The sequence below is a fragment of the Microtus pennsylvanicus genome, chromosome 20, assembly GCF_037038515.1.
Source record: "Microtus pennsylvanicus isolate mMicPen1 chromosome 20, mMicPen1.hap1, whole genome shotgun sequence".
NCBI lineage: Eukaryota > Metazoa > Chordata > Mammalia > Rodentia > Cricetidae > Microtus > Microtus pennsylvanicus.
Genome location: NC_134598.1, coordinates 28529184 through 28552706, shown reverse-complemented (window position 1 = coordinate 28552706; position 23523 = coordinate 28529184). Strand labels below are relative to the sequence as shown.

General features: G+C 44.8%; 1 long non-coding RNA gene across 1 annotated transcript; it reads left to right on the top strand.

The window, feature by feature from the left end:
• Positions 1-1254: 1254 nt before the first annotated feature.
• LOC142838923 (uncharacterized) lies at positions 1255-23269 on the top strand. The gene is made up of 3 exons (XR_012908655.1): positions 1255-1819; positions 19959-22393; positions 22430-23269. It is a non-coding gene; the product is annotated as an uncharacterized LOC142838923 (long non-coding RNA).
• Positions 23270-23523: the final 254 nt, after the last annotated feature.

Genomic DNA, 23523 nt, shown 5'->3' with positions numbered 1-23523 from the left:
GTCAGCATTTAATGGGGGGTGGGACATTCTGCCAGGTATAGTTTCTGGATTCCTGAAGTTGGGAGGTGGGACTACCTGGTGGAGGAGAGAAGATGAGAGAGAAGGTAGCAAAGCCTTGTCATCTTTTGACTCCTGCATGGGTGGCGGAGCAGAGGGTTAGCAAGGATCGTTGGCCTCTCCCTCCGCTTTTATGGTTGGTACGAGCTCAAGAAGGCCCTTGCTCTCTAAGGCTAGCTAGAGGCACTGGCTGTTGCTTGCAGGGCTCACTAACTTTTACACAGCAGGTGTGTCTCAGACAGGAATGGAAGCTCAGGTGTGGAGGAGCCTCTTGCTTAGAAGGATTCTCCATGCGGTCTTTTCTGCCATGCTAGCTGATTGACAGGTCTGTGCTTGTGTGTATCTGTGTCTTAGTTAGGATTTTTATTGCTGTGAAGAGACACCATGACCATGCCAACTCTTATAAGGAAGATATTTAATTGGGGTGGCTCACTTAACAGTTTCAGAGGTTCAGCTTGTTGTCACCATGGTGGGGAGCTCGGTGGCACGAAGGCAGACACGGCGCTGCAGGAGGGACTGAGAGTCCTACATCTTGCAGGCAACTGGAAGTTGACTAAGACTGGGTGGTATCATGAGCATAGGAAACCTCAAAGCCCACCACCACAGTGACACACTTCCTCCCACAAGGCCATACCCACTCCAACAAAGCCATACCTCCTAATAGCGCCACTCCCTATGAGCTTATGGGGGCCACTTACATTCAAACTACCACCGTCTGGAAAACTGAGCATGGAAATAGCCCTTCCTCCATGCGGTAACTAGCAGACACACAGGCAAAGCAAGCCAGGGACATGACCAATCCTCTTAAGGGGTGTAGGCAGCCAGAGAGGCAGGAGACAGGCACGGGAACTGCAGTCAGTCGCCAGTGCCTCCAGCTAGCCTGGCATCTTCAGTATCAGCCATGGCTCCTGATCTCTGACCCCTGTCTTCTTCCATCCTTCCCTAGGATTCATGAAGAGTGTGCAGGGGAACGCAGAAGGCTTTTTATAGGCATCCTGGTTCAACCTCTGAAGGCTTGCTGAGGGGAAGAAAAAAAATCTCAGTGGAAAGATCTTTAGAAATGTCCTTGCCAAATGTTTTATTTAGTTCTTCATCACGGGACATATTTGTGCAGGGAGATTTTCCTAACACTTTCCAAGCTGGGGGTGGGGGGATGTGAGGCGCTTTCGACGTCTCACATCAAGATGGGAGGAGCAGGGTCAGTAGGGTTGGGAGGTGGTGGTCTGAGTGATGACACTTTGAACCTGGCTGGATTTCTGGGAAGACCAAGCCATTTATATCAACTGCCCCAGCACGGACCCTGCGGAGGTTGTATAAGGAATCATTAAACACATCATTTCTTTCCTCCGCGGAAGTGAAATTTCTGACGGAAAATAGAAGGCGACCCATGGACATCACCCCTGTAAAGGACCAAGGACTGGTTTTCAACTCTGCATGTCTTGAGCTGAGGCCAGCCTTTTTTTTTTTTTTTTTTTTTTTTTTTTTGCTGTCTCTTTTATGGAATAAGGAGCTAAAGGGATGCTCATAAAGGGGAAGAGAGATTTCCTTTCCACTTGCAGAGGGAGCCTAAGGCAGCAAGTTCGGACTAGCTGCTTCCCCGCGAGGGACCCCACACCAAGTTCATTTTGAAGTGCTCCCCCTGTGTTTTCTTTCTTGTTTTTCTGCTGGGACTGTCTGGACTTCTAAATCACAAGGGGAAACAGCTGGGGAACAGAAAAGCTTCTCTCACCCGCTCTCTGGCCTGCCTCAGACTCCGGGAGCCGTGAGTAGTGGATTTTCCAGGGTGGCCTTGTGGGATCCTGCTGATCTGAATAAAGCCGTTTGAGATCAGGAGAAAAGGGCACAGACGCAGGAACATTTATGAGCCGAGGAGAATCTCGATCCCGTTCAGGTTCATTGGAATGTCACTGTCCATAAATCAACTGTCTCCTCTTTTTTTCTACCTCAGTACTGTGTGTGCATGCGCGCACACCCACGAGGGGGGGAGTAGAAGAAAGAGACGGATAGACAGACTCGCAGAGAGACACAAAGACAGGCAACAGAAAGGATACAGAGAGAAAGAGAGCAGAGAGAGACAGGCACACAGAAAGACATAGAGACAGAGAGGGACACAGAGAAACAGACAGAGAAGACAGAGAGGGACACAGAGAGAGCGAGAGCAGATAGAGAAACAGACACACAGACACAGACAGATGAAGAGGGACACACACACATACACACACACACGCATGAGGAAGAGGGGAGAGAAATGGACCAAGACCCACAGTGAGGGTGAGGCCTGGCAGAGTTCTGGTCTTGATGCTATGTCCATGAACTGGCAGCCTGGAATGAACGATTCTCTTCCCTTGGCTTTTTCATCTATCAGGTTCGGGAAGATGGGAGAAAAGGAGAAACCAAAGGACCATTTTAATCTTATTTTTTTAAATTGTGATATATGTGTATATATGTATGTACACATATATATATAATCAATATATCATAAAAATCTATCACCTTCACGATATTTCTGTTGTCGCTTTGTGCATTGAGATGGGGTGTGTAGCCCAGAACCTCCTTGGAATTCACAATCCCCTTGTGCTCAGCCTCCTCGGTGCCGAGCTTACAGGAACACATGGCCTCTCTTGAGCGGGCAGTCCAGTGGCATCGTGTAACCCCTCTATTGAGAAGCAGATTTCCAGAACAGTTTTTATACTATGAATCTGAAACACTACCCCTTAAACAGCGTCCCCTTCCTGAAGCCTCTGGTAGCCACGTAATTCTTTCTGTGAACTTGACAACAGATAATGTATAGAAAAACATCCTTCAGCCCTTATCTCCTGTGACCAGCTAATTTCGTGGAGTCCACCTGTCCTGTCGAATGTGACAGGGCAGTCTTTCTTTCTAAGGTGGAGAAACTCCCTACAATTTGCCTGTCTCCTTTTGTATATCTGTTCGTCCATAGGTGGCGCTGTTTCCGAGTCTCGGCTTTGGTCAATAGTTCTTTAACAAACATGCGCATGCAAATACCTGTTCAAAGTCCTGCTTTTGACTTTCATGTACATAGATGTACACACGCATCTAGAAAAGAGGTTGCCCAAACATGTGGTAATCTTACTTTTGATTTTTAAATGATCCTTCATACTGAAGTTTTTGTTTGTTTGCTTTGCTTTGCTTGTTTGAGGTGGTTCTGTCTGTTTTAGATATTTATTTTATGTGGATGATTCTTTTGGCTGCGTGTATGTAGGTGTGGCGTGTGTGTGTGTGTGGTGCCAGGGAAATCAGAAGAGAGTGTCAAATTTCTTGAAACTGGAGTTTAGATGTTTATAAGCCACCAAGTGGGTGGTGAGAAATTAATCTGAGTCCTCTGAGAGTTAAGACCTGCTCTTAACTCCGGAGTCAGCTCTCCAGTCCCTGATTTTTGTTGTTGTTGTTGTTGTTTTGGTTTTTTTTTTTTTTAGACAAGTTCTCCTGTAACCTAATGGGGTTTTGAACTCACTGTGTAGCTGAGGCTGGTCTTGAACTGCCTCTACCTTAAAACCAGTAAGAAATCTACAAAAGGCTCTGACAGAATTTTACCTGTCACACAGGTAAAATGTGGCACTTTAGCTCTGTGTGAAAAGATGATACTGTGTTCTTTAGGGTTACATGGGGCTGGACATGTGTGCGTTTGGGGAAAGATGGCATGGTAATGCTGTTCCCTCTTAAGTTGATGCTTCTTCAGAGCTGGCTGTGTGCCAATCATTTCTCTAGATGCCCTTCAGGTGTTAACACAGCAGCCCTCTTCTGATTGAGTACCAGCACCGAAGACCTCTTTGGATGGTCTCAGGAGGTGTTCTCTCTGCTTCTTCTGCTTCCCCACCTTCTACAACTTTCAAGGGTGCCCTTCAGAACCCCATTCTAGTATCTTTACTATTTCTACCAACAGCCGGGCCTTCGTCTCCCGAGATTCCTGCTTCTTGTTTGTTCTTAGGTAGAGAGGACTCAGCTCTCCCACTGGGATTGGGTTTTCCTGTGTTGGAGATGGAGACTAAGCTTTCGTTTCCTGGCCACCTAGACCTGAATAATCACACAGAAACTATATTAACTACAGCACTGATTGGCCAATGGCTCAGGCATATTCCTAGCTGGCTATTACATCTTAAACTAACACATTCCTGTTAATCTATGTATCGTCACCAGGCTGTGGCTTACAGGTAATGTTCTGGCATCTTTCTCTTTCGGTGGCTATGTGGCATCTCTTTGACTCCGCCTACTCTCTCTCTACATCTCCGGTCAGATTTCCCACCTGGCTTTACTCTGCTAAGCCATTGGCTGAAACAGCTTTATTCATTAGCCAATAAAAGCAGCACAAACACAGAAGGACATCCCATATCACTGTGGGCTGTTCCGGAACTCACTCTGCAGACCTGGCTGGTTTCAAACTCCGTGAACTCACAGAGATCCCCCTGCCTCTGCCTCCCGTGTGTTAGAATTAAAGGTGTGCCACCACCACCTGGCAAGGAACATAAAACAACAACAGAAAGCAAAAACTTTTAAAACAGTTGCCTATAGGTGGGTGGGAGGGGCGGGCATGCCTGTACCACGGCATAGATGTGCGGACCAGAGGACAACACTCTGGAATCCGCTCCCTCATCGTGGGTTCCAGGGATTGAACGCAAGCTCTCGAGGTCAGCTGCAAGCGCCTGTAGTTGATGAGACGCATTCGGCTGACCTTTGAGGCTGGGGTGTTGGGAGCTGGCGTCACCCTTACCCTTTAAACTTGTCTCTAGGCCATATTCTTCCCTCCTCTCATAAATTTCCCTCACACCTTCGCCTCTGTCAAACTTATCACATGTCATCAGCCGCCCATCTCCAGAACTCACGTAGGGTTTTGGCAGCACACTTGTGACCTCTCTCTCCCCCAGGTTTGGCCAGACGTCAGCTGGATGCCTCAGCGTGCCAGAGGGTAACCTGCTAACCCGCTGGCTCTGGTCTTCCATAGCCTCTATCCTGCCCTGCTGGCAATCACAACAGCTCTGCCCAGCTGTGCCACTAACTCAGGATCACGCCATTCTGAAATCTCCAAGCCTAAAGTTCTTCCAAATCATTCATTCCCTCATCTCCAAGGCTCCATTGGCTGCTGGTGTCCAGATTCCCCATCCTTCTTGTTTACCAACTCTCCATCCTCCTCCTCAACGGCTGTCTTCACAGTTATCAGAATTGCCCTCTCACCGTGTTCTTCACTGTAATAATGGCAAGCATCCCCTCTATTCCCCATTCGGAGAGTGAACGCCCATGTCTTTTTTGTGAATCGGGGCCTTGCCCTATCTTCTGTGTCCTTGCCAGTCCTCAGAGAGGCCTTGTCTGCCCATCACTTGGCCTCTGTTGCGTACATTTGTCCTCATCCACTCTCCCTACCAACATGCCCAACTCTCCTCATTCCCCATCCTTCTCTTGACCCTGGATCCCTACCATCTCTTCCACCCAACCGTGACCCTTTCCTTCCAAAACACACACACACACATACACACACACACACACACACACATGTGCGTGCACTGAGACTCTGGATTTCCTTTGGACTCTTGGGTCCTCTAAATGTAGCTCCTGTCTACAAAATGTTTAAGTAAATGCCAGTCTGGGTTAGAGTTCAGAGCAGCGAATGAATACTTTATTGCTTGCCCTGAACTCAGTGGAAGAAACTGTCTTATCTAGTAAGAACCTAACACGGAGGTCACGTGGGTTTGAGAATCACAGTGATACCTGCAGTGTGGCTGGGGGCACCAGTGGAGGAAGAGTGAGTGCCACTCTGGGCATTTTAATTGAAGTCTGACTTGCTTGGTAACTGGAGCGTGGAGGAAGAAGCGCAGCATTCCCTGTTCCTCCACTCCTGCCCTTTGCAGAGCAAGACTGGCCCAAAAAAAACAATCAGCAAATCTCTTCCAGCTCTGACCATCTTTATATAATAGAATTTCTCCTAGCAATGTCTTGAGTTCGTAATTGCCTTGGAGACAAGCCTTTCAAACTGGCTCACAAAAAGCCCCGTGTCCCTTCTGCAGAGCATTCGAAGCAAATTATCAAGAAAGAAAAGAAAAGAAAAAGCTCTTAAAAGGCGTCTACTTCATCTCATAATAGGCTGTTACCTCCCGTTGAGGAAGCCAAAGCAGTGTGTGTTTGTGTTTACGGCAGCCGCAGTGGCGGCAGTATGAGAGTTAGGTAATGTGATTTCCATCCAAGGTGGCTGTGCGCTTTCCAAAGGGATCTTTGGGCTGCACCATTGCCAACCCTGAGGAATAACTTCTATTCGGTTCCAAAGAAAGGCTGATGGTTTTTCGACAGATGGGCCCTTTTGTGGATGGAGCTGGACGGAAAGAATATGAAAAGAATGCAGAAATCAGTCGGGCAGTAAAGGCTTGAATTCAGTCTAGGCGGATGGCTGCTGAATTCCATCTACCCAAATTAAGCTGTTCTGAAAAGGGCCAGTGTGTGCTATTTCAAGAGGGTGGGGCTGGTTCTGACTCCAGAAGGCTGTCTCCACGTCCCTGTAAACTACATAACTTAGTCCAACCTTGGTGCGTTGAGTTGAAGGGTTACTAAGATTTTGATTAACTTTGTAAGCAGAACCAGAAGAGTTAAGGGAATTCTTTTCCGAGCGGTTTAAGGTTTATTTGATGAAGACCGCGAGAGCTCTTTAAACGCTACAGATGCTGTTGCTTGTTTTGATTATAAATTTGCCCTGTGGAGCATCAGAATGTCTATTACATTTATAAACACACTTGAAAACTGAGCCTGTTCAATTGATGAAATACATAACTAAGATTGAGAACTTACACCATCTAACGTGTCCACTAGAGTTTCTGGAAACTTCGAGAGCCTTTTTCTTATTTTATTCACTTTGCATCCAGAGTCACAGTTTGAATGACAGGTGGTTGAAACCAGCTTATTTCCAATATGTTACTTTGAAAACACAAACGTCGCCTTAGAAGCTACCTAACTGAGGTTGGAGAGAAAGCTCAGTTGGCAAAGCACTTGCCCTTGCAAACACAAGGATCTGAATTCGATCCTTAGACCCTACATTGAAAAATAAACAAACAAGCCTGGGGGCTGGCGAGAGGGCTCACTGAGTCAGCGCACTACACCAAGACTGAAGGCCAGTGTTCAAACTCCAGATCCCACATTGGGGACTGAGCACTGACTTCCCCGGGTTGTCCTCTGGCCTGCATGTTTGTGTTGTGGCACACGCAGCAAGTATTTTGATTTTTAAAGTTGGGTAGGGGGAGGAGACAGGGAGATCCGTGAGTCTTACGGGGCCAGGCATCCTCACGGACTTGGTGAGTTCAAGGTCAGGGAGAGTCCCTCAGTCCCCTGCAAAGAAAAGGTAGGCCATGCCTGAATATTTTTGAGACGATTGCACAGGAGACAAATCGGGGATTAAGCTAGGACAAGGCAGCACCCACTTTGGACAATGTTCATTTCATCTTATACTTTCAGGTAATAGTCCATCACCAAGGGACAACCAGTAAAGCAAAGAGGAGTCCTCTACAAATTCAGTCACGGTGTTTACCACGACAATAGAAAGCAAACTAAGACAGCTGGGTTGAAAAAAAAAATCTGACTTCATTCTGAAAACCTCACTAACAGTGGAGTGAACAGGTCTACTCTATCTTCTGATGTGCTGTGACAGGAAATTCACAGAGCCCTGTGTGGTACCCTGGCCCCCAACGTTAGTAATCAGAATGAAACAAGACTCTGAACTCAACTGAGACATTAGCTCTCACTACTAGTGAAGGGACATTGAATGACATAAGCATAACTGACCAAATTATGAGTAATATCTATGGCATTTCATGTCTCGATTCCTTCAATAATAAATGGAATAACACAAAGGAAAGAAATGGTTACATATTATAGAGACAAGGTAAATACTCACTGAAAAAATATTAACGAGTCTGCCCTGTAGAACTTTTGGATCCATATTTGGACAAATTATAAGAAGACGTTTTTTTAGCACTCTGAAATTACATGTGAATAGTACTTAGACGATATTAAGGAATCATTGCTGTCCTGGGGAGATGGCTCCATTAATAGGAGCTCTGGTTGCAGAAGCATGATCCTCAGCGCCCACCGTAGCACTGTGGGGGACAGAGACAGGAGGATGGCTGGGGTTTGCTGGCCAGTGGCAGTCCCCAGGTTCAAGAGCAGAGTCTGTCTCAGAGCAACAGGTAGAGAGAAATAAAGCAGGGTGCCCTGGATTTACCGCCTGCTTCCACACACAAGATGCACGCCCCCACCACCATGCCCCTACACAGAGGAATCGTTGCTCAGTTGGATGCATAAGCCAGTGGCATTAATGTCATATTTTTTTTTAAAAAAATCATTACTGGATTTCATCGTAAATCTGAATAGAAAAAAAAATCCTTCCCCCCCAACCCCGCCCAAAGGTTTAAATGGAAACACTTATGAGTTGAACAAGACGGCATTGATTTTAACCTGTTCTAGTGGGAACAAAGGGTGAAAAGAATAACGGAAATGGAATGAAGAAGGAACTGGAGAAAACTTTGATCAGCAAGGCTAGATGTGGGTACCCGGTGGCTGATTATAGTCTTCTTACATATGTGTATGTTTGATAGTCTGTGTTGCAAAAAATTTAAATCTATATCAAAGTTTCAAGCAGGTGTGTATTGGTGTATTTTTTTTCCTGGTTTTTTACTTAGGAATAAAGTGTTGGAAGTGAAATTGCAATGTCACACATATTTTGAAAACTCTTTAATAGCTATTTGAATAAATCAACTTTAAACCAAAATTACCTATTTTTGCTAATATAGCATTCCTGTTATATTTCTAACATAGCCCATGGGAATTTTTTTGTTTTGTAATTTGCTCAGGGATAACTGCTGGCCTCTCTTTGGATGACTGTCCCTATTCCTACAGAATATCACTTGTCCTGTTCCCAGCCTGACACCCGGCAGGAGAAGGTGTGAGGAGGTGTCTTTGTTAAATAATACTTTTGCTCGTGTCTGGAAAAAGAGCTGGAGTCGGCTTTCCGGGTTTTACTTTTGTAATGAAGAGAAGTTAGACTTTATGTCTTTGGCCGCACGGCAAGCGTGGCGAGTCAGAGGGATTTCATTCCACGGTGTGAGGAGGACTGAGGCGTGATGCTGTGCTGGGGTTGGGAGTGGGGAGCAGTGCAGGCAGTGTTTATGTCTAGCAGAAGCAAAGTGTTGAAAGGCATTAAGATTGGAGAGGATGGGGGTGGGGAGGGTTCAGTCCCGAAGCAACAGGAGATGGACAGAGTTTTAAAACAGACAGAGGGGCAGGCAAGTTAGCTCAGGGAATTACCACTGCTTCTTAAACCGTCCCAGTGCTGCGACCCTTTGACACAGTTCCTCATGTTATGCTGACCCCCAACCGCAGATTTATCCTGTTGTTACTTCAGAACCGCAATTTTGCTACTGTTAGGAATCGTAATGTAAATATCTGATATGCGACCCTCAAAGGGGTCATGACCCACACGTCGAGAGCTGCTGGTTTAGACACTTGCAACCGAGCCTGAGGTTCTGAGTTGTGGCATCAAGACATGCATGGTGAAAGGAAAGAACCGGTTGTAAATTGACCTCTGACCTCCAAAGGCATGATTGTCATTGAGCATTCATTCCCATGCTCACAATGGGAAAATAAATAAATGTTTAAAAAAAATTAAGAAAAAAGTTAAAAACAACAGAAAAAAGGAACTCTTTATCTCCTGTGTTAATGATTTGCCAATCAGTGCGTAGGCTACCGGAGACAAATTTCTCAACAATCTTCCTGCCTTCCCTTCCATCTACCACTTTGCCTTCGACTTAGAAGCCAAACCTGGGGCTCCTCTTCTTCCCATGACAGAAATGAAGCTTCTATTCGTATCATGGGATAGGGGTTGTTCAGGTTACGGGATGGGGTGCTATGCCCACGTACCATCTACCTAATTTGTTAGGAACAACAGGGTGAAAAATAAGGGAAGCGCGTGGGTATTGAGAAATAGTTTTGCCGTGAAGTCGAAGTGCAAAGGTCCACGTGAGTACTCCGTGATAGATGTGATTTCGAAAAGTGCGTTGTAAAACAGTGGTCAAAACGGGACAAATGTCCAAGAGGCGACTTCACTCTTGGGCGGTGTTAGCGTCTGAATGTGCTTATTCACCAGGCTAGATCATTCTTTTTGATCTGCCAAGTATGTACTGAGGTCCTGTGATGAACATGGCTTATGGATATGAAGGCACTAAGAGTCGGATGTATCCCACGGAGTCTTAACTTCAGTAGAAAGAGCACGTGAGAAAGGAACTCAAGGCTGTTTGCAGAGGGTGTGGCTGAAGAGGGATCCCGCCGTGTCTGAGAGACGTTAGCACAGGCTTCATACAGCATACCCTGCTGCACCACGGATGACAGCCGTGGGGTCCACCACGCGCTGACTGAATCAATCCAGAATGCTCTGTGAGGCTGGGAGCCTCCGCTGAGGGCACAGGGTTCATTATTAGCCTGTTCTCCCTGGCGACACAGCCCAGTTTCTGGCCGTGGCGCTGCTTCTGAGCATCCACCACCCAACAATGCCTGTCGATCTTTGCAGGCTTGTGATAGAGTCCACCCCGACTCCAAACAGTTGACTGTCTTCAGCCATGCATCTTCTGATACTCTCCAGGGGTTGCTTAGGAAACCTGGCAAGTTTCTCTTGATCCCAGTCTCTTCGTTTAAATATGTGATCTTCATCCTCCTTCTGTGAGGATTTACTTTTGTAATGAAGAGACGGGAAGCACAGAGGGTGAAAAAGCGACAAGAGAATTTAAACTCTGAACCCTCTCCCGGTGGCATACTCCCTCTCGCAAGGCTCCCTCTCCCTAAAGTTCCACATCTTTGTCAAACTGGGCCACCGACTGGGAACTGGATGTTTAAACATAGAGCCCAAAGGAAGACAATCAAGCAACTACAAAGATCTCAGCCACTCAGGTCAGAAAAAAAGCTACTCATTGGCCAAGGAATGAATGAAATTTCTGCTCTGACAATGCTTTGAAGAATGCCTGGGTAGCCCGTATGTGGCGGTTCTGCTGAACTTGTCCGTGTTTGGGTTTCATGGTCTAAGTTGATGAGGTCTGTTCCTCTCATTGGCCAATAGTTACATGAAACTGGGACCGTCTGCTGTTTGAGCCATTTCATGAGTATTAATAGGCATACTATGTAAATCCCTTATCGTAACGTCAAAGCAAACTATTTACACTATTTTCACATTATTGGTATCTAATAAAAATATTAAATTTCTTTTTTGTTAAATTCAGGGCAGGAACTACAGTGTCAATATGATTAGGAAAGACATTTACTCAAAACTATTTTGGTGAAATATGCAGTTTCTACTTTTTGTTGCAACCTAAGGAAAGTGTGGTATCGGCCTTCTTTATAGTCCTTGACTTTGCTGTAGAAACGATAGCTGTTTAAACCGTCACTTAAATTTGGCCTTCCTTTAAAGAGTGGTTTATAATTTGAGAAAGAGAGAGAGAACTTCCAAATTAGAAATGAAACCACTATAACTGAGAATTATTCAAAGACAGAGCCTAATTTGATGATTTTCTGTGGGAGGCACTGTAAGGGCATTTGGAGGGCAGTTAGAAATTAGTAGAGCCACGGAGCTTCAAAGGGAATTAGTTGAAGCGAGGGGCCCTGCCCAAGGTTATTCAAGGACAGTATGAACAAAGAGGGATTGGGAGTCACGCTCACACTGCTTAGAATTCCTGTGCGTGACCGGACTTTGCTACGTGATGTTAGTGATGTTACTCGGGGGCAGCACTAACTATTGTGGCAACAGTATCTCTGGAGAACAAGGGGGGAGGGACAATGGTGTCATTGACTTGTAGAGTGGTTCACCAGGAAGAGGTCTCTGAGATCATCCTGTCCAACACTCTCTTCTTCTAGGGGATGAAACTGACACCCGGAGCTGAATGACAGAGCCAAGGACATCTGGCCCAAAAGTCAAAGGATGAACTTGAGAACAATACTGATGGTTGATTTTTTTTTTTTAGCATCCTTTACTAGATTTGTTTAAATTTCATTGATTCCACCACCATCTAGTTTCAACAGACTTCCTATACATCTCTTGAATTCTCAGCTGCACTGGGCCAGTGTTAACTTTATGACTGGTTTATCAAGCCATCTTTGGAAGCAGGTTCATAACGTACCTGTCTGTTCTTAGCTCCACAAGGTGGTGATACTTCTTTTCCAAACTGCATATATGGAAACAGAGAGCCATTTCTCATGGCTAAACCATCATCATAGCACATTAATCATATTCAAAATTGGTCTTAGGACTTATTTTTATCTGTTTTTTTTAAAGCTGAGGGCTGGGGAGGACAATTTATAAATCTCTTGCCTTACAAGTATGAGGAGCTGAGTTTGACCCAGAATCCACATAAAAAGTTCGAGTGTGGTGACATACCTTTATAATTCTAGTGCTGGGAAGAGGAACCAGGAGGAGCCCTCATGTCCCCCTGGTCATCCATTCTAGCCGAATAAGCTCCCAATAAATGGCAGAGTGCCTCCAAGGGAGTGGATGACATTCTTGGGGATGAAACTGAGGGCTGTCTTCCAGCATCAACACGAAGGAAGATGTTTCTAAACCCACATAGAAGTGCGCCTATACGCACACAGAGCTGAGAAAGTCAGGGTTACAATAGTCTTCTTCCAGACGAGGAAATCAGGGCTCAAGGCCATAGCTTATACAGGTAGCTGTACAGCCGGGATCAGAAACGGGTCCATTGGAATGAATGAAGCTCTTGATGGATTCCCAAGCAAGACAGAATGAAAATTCTGGTGAGTTTAGAAAACACAGAGAAATGATTTGACCCTAAACACTGACCACAGAGAATCTTGAAGACAGCGTGACATGGGAATATTAGAGATAGAGTCACCGGGGTCATTAGGTCCTGAGGATACTGAATTCTAGGAAAAGCAATCTCTGGACTCTAAGAGGGTTGCCTATTTCCCAATATTTTCTGGATTAGAACCTTCTAAGAACCTACCAAAATATGTTTGGTTTGGAAGGAACATCGCCCCATCTGCCAGCCAATCAGAAGTCAAGGTCTTCAGAAGGACATATTATTTGCAAAGGGAACTGTACTTGAATTCTGGGTCATGGGAGAGAAATTGCCTAATTCAGCTTTGACAGATGGCGTAGGGCAAGTAGTGGAGTGTGGGTTTGGACTTTGTCAAGTCTGAGGATGCTGGTGTGACCTTGGTCCATTGTGTTTCGCCTCTAAATTCTCTCCTCTGAAGTGGGACGGCAAGGACACCCACTTCCTAGCTTTGTCGTGAGAGGCTGACAAAGGATGATTTCGCAACGCCGGGCACAGAGCTGGGGCAGTCAGGGCATCAGCTCCACAGCAATTGTCATCAGTGTGCTGCGCCCGCGATCGGCAGAGCCCTGGAAGGAAAGGGCTTGCTTGCTCCCTTCCTTTATAGATCTGCACTCTGTCCATCGGCATGAGGTCACACACTGCTAGACTTTGGTGTCCCTATAGGATGTCAACCCAAGTGTGTGCCTCCCCATGTACCATTATGCCACCTGGCAATGGGAAGGCTCATCTATGGAATGTCTGGGTTCTTATCCTCAGTTGCATGTGGGTCACTTAGGATGTTTTGGTAAGATGTGTTGCCTCTGAACCAGATTTGAAACCCAATGACCATCTTTCCCACAACGACTGAAGGTTAGTTGTCTCGTTTATGCCCGTGGGATTTTATTTATGGAAGCGACTGGGCGACGACATGGAGAAGCTAATGTTATTGGAAGAAGAATGTACTACTTACATTTTCTGAGAAGAGGAGGAGTGCCCATCATTGTGGGTTACACAGGGATCCACCGGATTTGGTCAGGAGCCAGAAAAGAATGAAGACAAATCATAAATTAGACCCTGTTTTTTTTACAGAGGGGCAAGCAGGGCAGAGTTGAACAGTTCAGCATTGACTGGCTAGAAATATCTGGAGAGCTTTGAGATGCAGAGGCAGAGCCTGCCTGCCCCACACTTAGCCCTGGGGTGATGTAGGGCCTAGACAATACTGGTTTGGTGACTGAGAGTTACCTGAAAAGCATGTAGTGATGTAAGCTTGAAACTGGATGGTTTCTACAAATAGTATCCATGTAGAAATTCACTAGTTCAGAGAAGAGTTTCTTCTTCCATGTTCAGAAGACCCCCAGCATGCTAGAACATCCCAGAATACAACAACAACAAAAACATGGTTAAATTTTCCACTCGCCTGTTTCCACCCTCTTTCTTTGGTGCCTCCAGCTCTGCAGGTTTTCTGAAAACAGATGATGTCATAGGTGTCAAGGAGAAATGTACTCTGCAGGTAAAGAGAGAACTCGCGTGTTATCCTGAAAGGAGATTTGCTGCTATTCTTCGGCTTCTGTGTCACCGCATATATCACAATCTGTTTACAGCCTGCATAGGAGGTAAAGAAAAAACCCAGCAACCCACCAAAACAAAGCTGACACCCTGACCAAGATGTCATCCGAAAACATGGCAACTCCTGGTGCCCTTTCGTGCCACAGCTACGTGACCAGAACATTCTCACTAACTCTGGTGCTGTCCGTGGCTCAAAAGGTTGACATTCTAGAGAGAGGTCTGTCTATATTTTAACTGTAGGTTTCACCGTATCTAAGCAAATAACACCCAGCTCCTGCCCACACAAGGGTGTTCATGCGAGCTCCTCGCCGCATCTGATTTTCTTTTTCGGGCAGCTATTTCTGTAGCCGGTGTGAAAGATTTAAAGGGTTGGATTGACTCGCACAGTGTGGTGTTCTACAGATACTTTAGTGAACTTTGTCCCATGGCTGCACATACTCTTGAAGCCAGAACAGATTGTAGAGTTATTGTCCGTGCTTATCCACACGGCAGCCAGATAAGCTGGGAACGTGGGCTTGGAACTTTATGGCTGTGTGTGCGTTCATGGGCAACTCTAATAAAGGTCACTGGGCTTTAGTTACAATCAAGGAAATCTTAAGACCACAGCGTTGAAGGACTGCATTTACTGTCGACACCACACACTGTGCTCTTTGTCGGGAAGTCCGTCACCCACAGGGCTTTGATCTCAGACATCTGATCTCTCACAGGACTTACTGACTATACTGTATGCTCCTTCAAGATCTGTTTATGACTGCTCATTTCAGGGTGTGTGTGTGTGTGCATGCCAGAATACAATCTTTGGTACTGTTCCTTAGGAGCTGTCCATTGTTTTTAAAAGACATCATTTTCTAGCTTCTGCCTCTCTCTCTGCCTCACACTTCTCCAGCATCTGCCTGCTGGCCATGGTTCTTCTCCATCCAGCACCTGCTTTTTTTTTTTAAATATTTTATTTATCTATTTGTTATGTATACAATATTCCATCTGTGTGTATGTCACCAGTCCTCATTACAGGTGGTTGTGAGCCACCATGTGGTTTCCGGGAATTGAACTCAGGACCTTTGGAAGAGCAAGCAATGCTCTTAACCACTGAGCCATCTCTCCAGCCCCATCCAGCACCTGTCTGTGGCCACACTTCTCCAGCATCTGCCTTTGACCATGCTTTCCACCATGATGGTTGGAGACTCACCCTCTACAACTGTGAGCGAGCCCCAAATCAAATGTTTTCTTTTAAGTTACCTTGGCCATAGTGTTTTGTTTATGGCAACAGAAAAGTAAGTATGATACTCACCAAGATAGTTTGCTCATATGCAATGCTTATTAACACTATAACCACCATGTGAGTATACCTTCCCAGGAAATAATTGTATATCCTACCATAGTTAGGAAGTATTCCTTCATTATTACACATACACGTACAAATCACTCCAGATCTATACATCACAGATTTTATCTTGAGTTGGTCATGGTCCCTTGTTTTCATTCTTATTTGATTTAGGTAATATTTTCAAATGTTTGCTTTTGCAGCCCACGAGTGGATTTTTAGGTTAGAAAAGTGGAATTGGGTGAAATATGTGGACTTATGGGATCTTGTGTCCTGCCTAGATATCTTCAATCAAAACATTCAGAACCACTTCTCTGGATCAGCTTCTCGTGTTGTGATTGACATGATCCACTGTGAGGTCTAACGCCAACAATTTCTTGCTACTAATACTTGAAATATCATTCGCGAGTGACTTCTATTTCTATGTTAGCTAAGGAAGACTCACAGTTATTCCTAGAATCATGCCCCTCTTCCTTTCCCCACACACTACCTGCCAATGCAATACTGCATCCAACTCATCAGCCTAGCTCACTGTTTCCTCTACGTACTTCTCTTGGATCAGATACCCAGGTCAAGGACCCTGTCCAAGGCACACAGTGGGCATGTGAAGAGTTGGGACACAAACCTGACATGCCCATCTTCACGTTCAGTGCTCTATCACCTTTCTATATTTTTATAAAATGGACAGAAATTGGTGATTAATGAAATTGGTTTACTCGCTTTGAAATATTGAATTGAACAGTCACCTACACCTAAATGTTTTTTTATTTCTATAGCTTTTTCTGTCTAACCCATTGGTCCCTTCCATCTTATGAGTAAGGGGACTCACTATACGGTTCCTGAGTAACTCCATTAACTTGAGCAATTCCTTCTGCAAGCAGAAGCAAGTTAACTCTAGAAGCAATAAATCAAAATGATGGCAAATGTCAATATTGACAATCCTTGTCTACTAAAGCAATGTCTTTCCCACAAGTCAATCACTTCAAATTGCCCGGGATATTTTCTTAGCCTTTGGGTTTAATGATGCTGTGAAGGACTTATTGTTTTGTTTGAGACAGTATCTCACGGTTTCAGAGGTGTGTTGCCTAGGCTGATTTTGAATTCCTGATCCACCTGAATCTCTCAAGTGCTGAGAATACCATTATATAACACCATACCCAATCTTTGCTCAATGTTAATACAGAAGAGCAGTCTGGGTCTTTTCTGGTAACCCCAAGGGACCGTGACTCTGTCTTTTGCCTGGCACTTGCTCACTGGTGAAAAAGCTGCCACGTTTTCATAATAAGGGAACCGCAACCTGAGCCTGAGCCAATCACCTTGTCTCAGAAGAGTCTCAGCGTCTCAAAGAGTGGCAGAGCTAGAGTTGTCTACACCTGGAGCCAGGACGCTTCTCTCTGGACTTTTTAGTTTAAAAAAAGAAAAAAACCCCACAGAATTCTAATCAGAATTTAATTTCCCCCCTAAATTATTTTTTAAATCTTTGGGGCACTGTAGAGATGTCTCAGTGGTTAAGAGCGCTTGCTTGCCACCCTTCCAGAAGACCCATGTTTGGTTCCCAGCACCCATGTCAGGCAGCTCACAATGCAGATAACTCCAGCTCCGGGGGTCTGACACCCTTTCTAGCCTCCCAGGCTCCTTTTCTCACATGGCATATATTTACACAACATATATACGTATAATAAACATAAAAATCATTCTTAAAATGTTTAGGGTCGTCATTATGTACTAAGAATGTTCTTCTTATAGTTCCTTGCTGCGCCTCCCAGTAGGGTACAATAGCAAAGCAAAGTAAGAAGGGCTTTTTAATCCCCAAGTTGCCAAGAGAAAAAACTGTAATGTAGGTAGATGAAAGACTGTGTAAATAGTCCCTATAATTCCAGGGCAAAGTCAAACACTCCGATTTTAAAATTGGCAAAGGGCTCAAACCCAAGTGGCTGGAAAAAATATATATATATTGTGCAAAAGTCACACTAAACATTAAGGATATAAAGATCAAAACCAGCAAAATATCAATTCACACACAGTGCAATGGCTCTCAACTAAAACAACAGCAACAATAAAAAAAAAAAAAAACCAAAAGTAAGTAAAGGTGAGGATGTGGAGCCTTTAGGACCCACCCACAGTGTTGATGGGGGTATAAAACGTAGCCACACTACAATGGGTTCCCAAAAGAGATGAAGGGAATTACAACATAGCCCAGCATTTTCACTTCTGGGTATCTCTCCTAAAGAGTTGAAAATGGAGACTTAAACAAGTATCTGTGCACCTGTGTTTAGACCAGCGTTTATTCATAACAGCCCGGGGTTGACACTTGAGCAGTGTGGGTGTGTGCACACAATGGACCGCATTCAACCTTTGCAAGGAAGGAAACTGACGCAGGTTGTAACACGAGTGATCCTTGAGAACACTAAGCTAAGTGAAACAAGCCAGCCACAAAGGCAAGCTCTGTGTAATCCCACTTTCCGGAGGTACCCGGAGTAGCCGACTTCATCCAGAAGGAAGGTGAGACGGTGCTATGGGGGTTTGTGGAAGGGAGAAATGGAGAGAGCGACCGTTTAATGGATCTAGTTTCCTTGCACAGGAGTGTGTCCGCGCTTAGTGCCACCACATTGCCAACTTCAGGATGGTTTAGATGGCTCGGCATGGTGGTGCACCTTTGTAACCTCAGTGTTTGGCAGGTAGAGACAGCAGAACTAGGAGTTTGAGGTCATCCTCTGCTACACAGTGAGTCCTGAGGCTAGCCTGAGCTACTGATGTGCTCTCCTGTTTCAAAACAACAACAGAGTTAAATTAGAAATTTTTAGGTTTTATTTTTACAAAAATAAAAATATTTTTAACAAAATAAAATATATTATAAAATAAAAAATAATAAATTCTTTATCTTCCAGATGAATGGTACTTCTTTGTACAAACAGAAGAAGCCCCCAGTCTTAATCAGATGGCATTAGGCTAGAAAATGGGAGAGGGAAGGGGCAGTCGGTTATCAATAATTTGGGCTCATCAATAAAGTTAGGACTCTTAAATTCAACGGAATAAAAATATTAGCAAGGGTGGGATGTGACAGCAAGAGCTGTCCCCTCTCAGTGAAGGCTGAGAAGGGGGAATGATGGGCATTGTGCACCTATGAGCCCTGCTGGTGGTGTCTTCATTTGTGGTAACAGAAAGCCAAAAGCCTGCCTTCAGCTTTAACATAGCAATAACTCTGTTTGTATTGCTCAGCTTCATTGTCAACATTTCCTTCTGGTGTTCCTAAGATAACCCCGGAGACACACTGGGCAGTGGTTCTATGCACCTCTTCAGATCATCCTGTTCATTCTTTCCAGCCAAATCATCTTCAGTCCTTATGTGTACTGGTCTCTGTTCCAGGCAGAGGTGACTCTGGGCAGCATCCCCCTGGGCTCTATCAGCCTCCTGGTTCTTGTTGGGTGGAGCCATTAAGCGGTAGCAACAGGAAATCAACAAATGGGAGGAGAATAGTTTGGGGATTCTTGCTGTAGAAACAAGGAGGCAGAACCTCCTCTTTCATCACTCAAGTCAAGGGTGGCTTGGCTACCCTGACTCACTGCACCCTGGAAATGCCGTTTCTCCGGGCTTACTCAAGCCCGTGGGAGGTAACAGCTCTGCACTGCTGGGAGTCCCTGGGTCTTCCTGACCTCTTGTTGGCTTCCTTGATCAACTAAAAACTTGCATGATATTTTGGTCTATTGTTTGAGCTGGTCACTTATTTATTCCAAGCTGGTTTCTCCAGTGACTCACTTGTCACCAAGGCAAGGACTGTCCTGAGAGTCTGACTTCTTTAATGAGTAATGGCCTGCTCACAGAGAAGAGACCAAATGGTCCAGCTGTTATTGATGCTTCAATATCCACATCTCCCAAAAGCTGAGTGATGTTCATTCAGTGTAGTCTCTTGGCCCAAAGTGAGTGCCCAGTAATGTTTACTACCCCTGACTGCTGTCTTTGCAGCCAAAGAACATATCTGTTAGCCTTATTTATTCATTTTTTTTTTAAAATTCCAGCCTATTTATTTGCTGCTGCTTTATTTTGCTACTGAAGGTCTAAGGCATATTGGGCCGCTTAGTGACTGGGTCTCGTTTAACCATACCTCAGAACAGTGCCAGGAGGAAAGGATTACAAAGTTATTGTTTCTGTCTTTCAGATGGGGTACCAGTGCCCCGGGAAGACTAATGTTCACTCCCTCCGCCCCCCAGGATCACACAGAGAGTGGATGATTTGGACACAGACTCCAGCCTCCGGGATTCACATTCTTCCCAAGAAACCCACAGCCCGAGAGCCGAAGCAGACACGCTCCCTCTGTTCTTGAAGCTATGATCTTACCAGGCAACCTAATCTCACCCAGAGAAAATGGTCTCGAGAGCCAAGGGAAGGAAGGGCAGAGGTGCTGCCCCCTGCCCCTCACCTGCAGACTTGGGAACAAGTTGAGGCAGGGTCTCATCTTGGATTTCTCTGAAGTGTGTGCCTTGTTGCTCTCATGAAATCCACCCTAAACAAGTGTTCCCTTGGCTACTGAAATACCAGATTCATTCTCCTCCTCATCGGTAGCTGTTTCTGGTAGAACTCTTCCTTTATCTTTGTGTATAAATCAATTTTCACAGCGCCTTGTAAAGTTCATGGGATCACGTTTCCCCAGTTCCCTGATAAGTGGCACCCATTCATTTCAATAGGAGGGACATGTAATTACTTGAAGGGAGAATTTGGCTGATGGGCTTACTGACGGTGCCAGGCCCTCCAAATGCACGTTTATGTTCTGCAACCACTATTTAAGAAGATTGCATGCCACATGGATTAGAGGTTACGTGCTGAAGCCACCTCTGTCTCTGTGCGCACATCCTTTATCTTTTCCTCCAGGTATTTTCCTCTCAGATTCATACCAGTTTATCCTTTCTTTTTTTTCTTTCCTTTGTTTTCCCTCTGAAATCCATTACTCCAGATTTCAAAAGAATATCTACAGTTAGAGACTCTTTGTTTTTCTAAAGATTAAGGGCCTTTCTCCTAAATTCGGCTGCAAGGGAGAGAGCTGCCGAATGTTAATCCGTAGAGATGCTGGGAATTGGAAACACTGTGATTCCTGGACGGTTCCGCTGGGATTTGTCATCTCCTGACCTCTGGACCCATTCTGGCCTGGGCATCTGTCCTTTATTTTCCTAGCACTGTTTCAGGAAGGAAAAGAAATACTGTCCCCTGCCGAGGCCGCAGTTTGGGGCCTGTGAGTCACTGGTGTCCCTCAGCATGCTACACGTGTGTGTTGTGCGTGTCCAGAGGCTGGCAGCTACAGGTAACCGGCTGAGCGGTATCCAAACAAGACCCTTTCAAAGAGCTTTCCAGAAATGCGTTTATCTATTTCCTCCTTCAATTCCTCCCCACCCCTACTTTTCCTTCCTTCTGTCTGTTGCTCTCAGATTGTGTTTTGAAAAAAGACAGGGAGGTTTAGAAACTAAAGTTCTAGATACAGTATGCTCTTGACTTTGGCTTTAGAGATAAGCTACAGAGTATCTCTTGGACCCAGTTACTCCTTTTGTTGACTAGGTAATTGTTGAAAACCTACCAAAAGCATGACAGTGCTTGGGACTGAGAGGCGAGGACAACACATTTGGTCTCTCACGAGTGGACATTACTGCTGGAAATGACTGGTGACCGCAATGAGAGAGAACCCAGCGTCGTGGTGTCTCTGCATTTTCTGTTAATAAATTGGCGTAGGATTATACCTGTTTTACCTCCCAGACACTAAAGCATCCTTTAAAATGCAGACCAGGCAAAAAGGACTTTCTAAAGAACAAAGGTGGGGACCCGCACTTCCTGATTTTCAGGCTTACTGTAAAAGCTGTAATCACTTGACAATGTGGTAGTCATAGGATAGGCGTGTAGATCAACATGACGGAGTTGAGAGCTCAGAAAGAGACTCCTTTTTACACGGCCAATTGAGTTTTGATAAACTATGGTGACCAAAAGTAGAATCTTTACTATGTAACTAGATCTCTATATCAAGAAAGGTGCCTCGGCCTTTTCCTCACAACGTATTAAAAATTAAATTCAAAACATCATAGAACTAAATATGAAAGCTAATATAAAGATTCTAGAATAGCATATGTAAGGAGAATCCTTATGTTGTTGGGTTTGTCTTAAATTTCTTACTTAGAACCCAGAGATACGAGACTTAAAAAGCACTTATTTTAAAACCCTATAAGGCCAGATGCAATGGTGCATACATATAATTTTAGCATTTACGAGGCAGATGTAGGAAGAGTACTAGAAGTCTGGGGCGCTAGCCTGTTCGACACAATAAATCCCAGTCAATCCTGCCCTGCAGAGTGTGATCCCGTCTCAAAACATAACCAATCCAAACAAAGCAACAACAACAACAAAGACTTTATAAAGTTTAAAAACATTAGCCTGCCAAAAACGTAACTGAGAAAATTAAAAAGCCAACAACTGAGAGAAAATATTTGTGTGGTATATAATTGACAAAGGACTCATGTTTAGATAACATAAGCATATCCCTCAACTTAATAAAAAGGAAACAATACATGAGGAAAATACGTTCTCTCTCTCTCTCTCTCTCTCTCTCTCTCTCTCTCTCTCTCTCTCTTTCTCTTTAATTTTATGTGCCTTGGTGTTTTGCCTGCATGTCTGTATGTCTGTGTGAGGGTGTCAGATCTTAGAGTTACAGACGGTTGTTAGCTACTAAGTGGGTGCTGGGAATTGAACCCGGGTCCTCTGGAAGAGCAGTCAGTTCTCTTAACCACTGAGTCAACTCTCCAGTCCCCAGATAATCATCCCATAAATGCTTCCCAAAGGAAAATACATGGTCAAAAGGCACATGAACGGATAGATGCTTAGCATGATGGGGAATTCAGCTCAATACACAGATGCTGTAATGCCCACACCAGGACAACTAAGACCAAAAAGACTGATGAGAGCAAGGGTTGGTGAGACCACGGTGCAAACTGGAAGGTCTCGTTTACTGGGAATGCAGAAGTAATCCAGCCATTTTGAAGATAAAGTTCTTAGGCGGTTAAACATACACTTATCGTATGACCCAGTGATTGTTCTACTAGATAAACAAAAATATACGTCAACCAAAGACATATACATATTTACAGTGTCACTATATTGTAAAGTACTGAACAAGGAACAATGTAATTGCCCAGTAATGGATGTATCGCTAAAAAGAGCCTGGTGAGGGGCTTTGCAATGCTCACAGCTAAAAGGAGCTGAGTCCTGACCCATCTCCCAGAGGAATCTTGGAGACAAAATACCTCATATTGCACTTTATTCCTCCATTAACATGAAATCTCATATTAAGATCGCACGCGCACACACACACACACACACATACACACGCGGAAAAAAAAAGCATCAGGAAAACAATCAGGTTGGTAGTTTCAGGAGTTGTGGTTAAGAATGTTAATTGGCTGAAAAAGAGCCCCCCCCCAAACTTGGGGGTGTGAGGAAGGGTGATGGAAATTTTCCACAACACATTTGCGATTTTCACACTTCAAACTGGTGCGTTTCATTGTGTATAAGTTATATACCTTAATAAAACTATCAAAAGTGTAATTTAGCTCTGAGGGGTGGCATGCTTGACTATGCTAAGCCAGGCTTGCAAGAGGGCCTGGTTTTAGCATCCAGCGCTTACAGGTAAGTGTAAAACCCAGAACACATGTTTGGTGTTTATGGAGAGCATGGCCGCCAGGCCATGCCTCAGTAGTTGGGAGGAAGTTTGCAGACAACAGGAGACGTTTCGAAGTTTTCCCA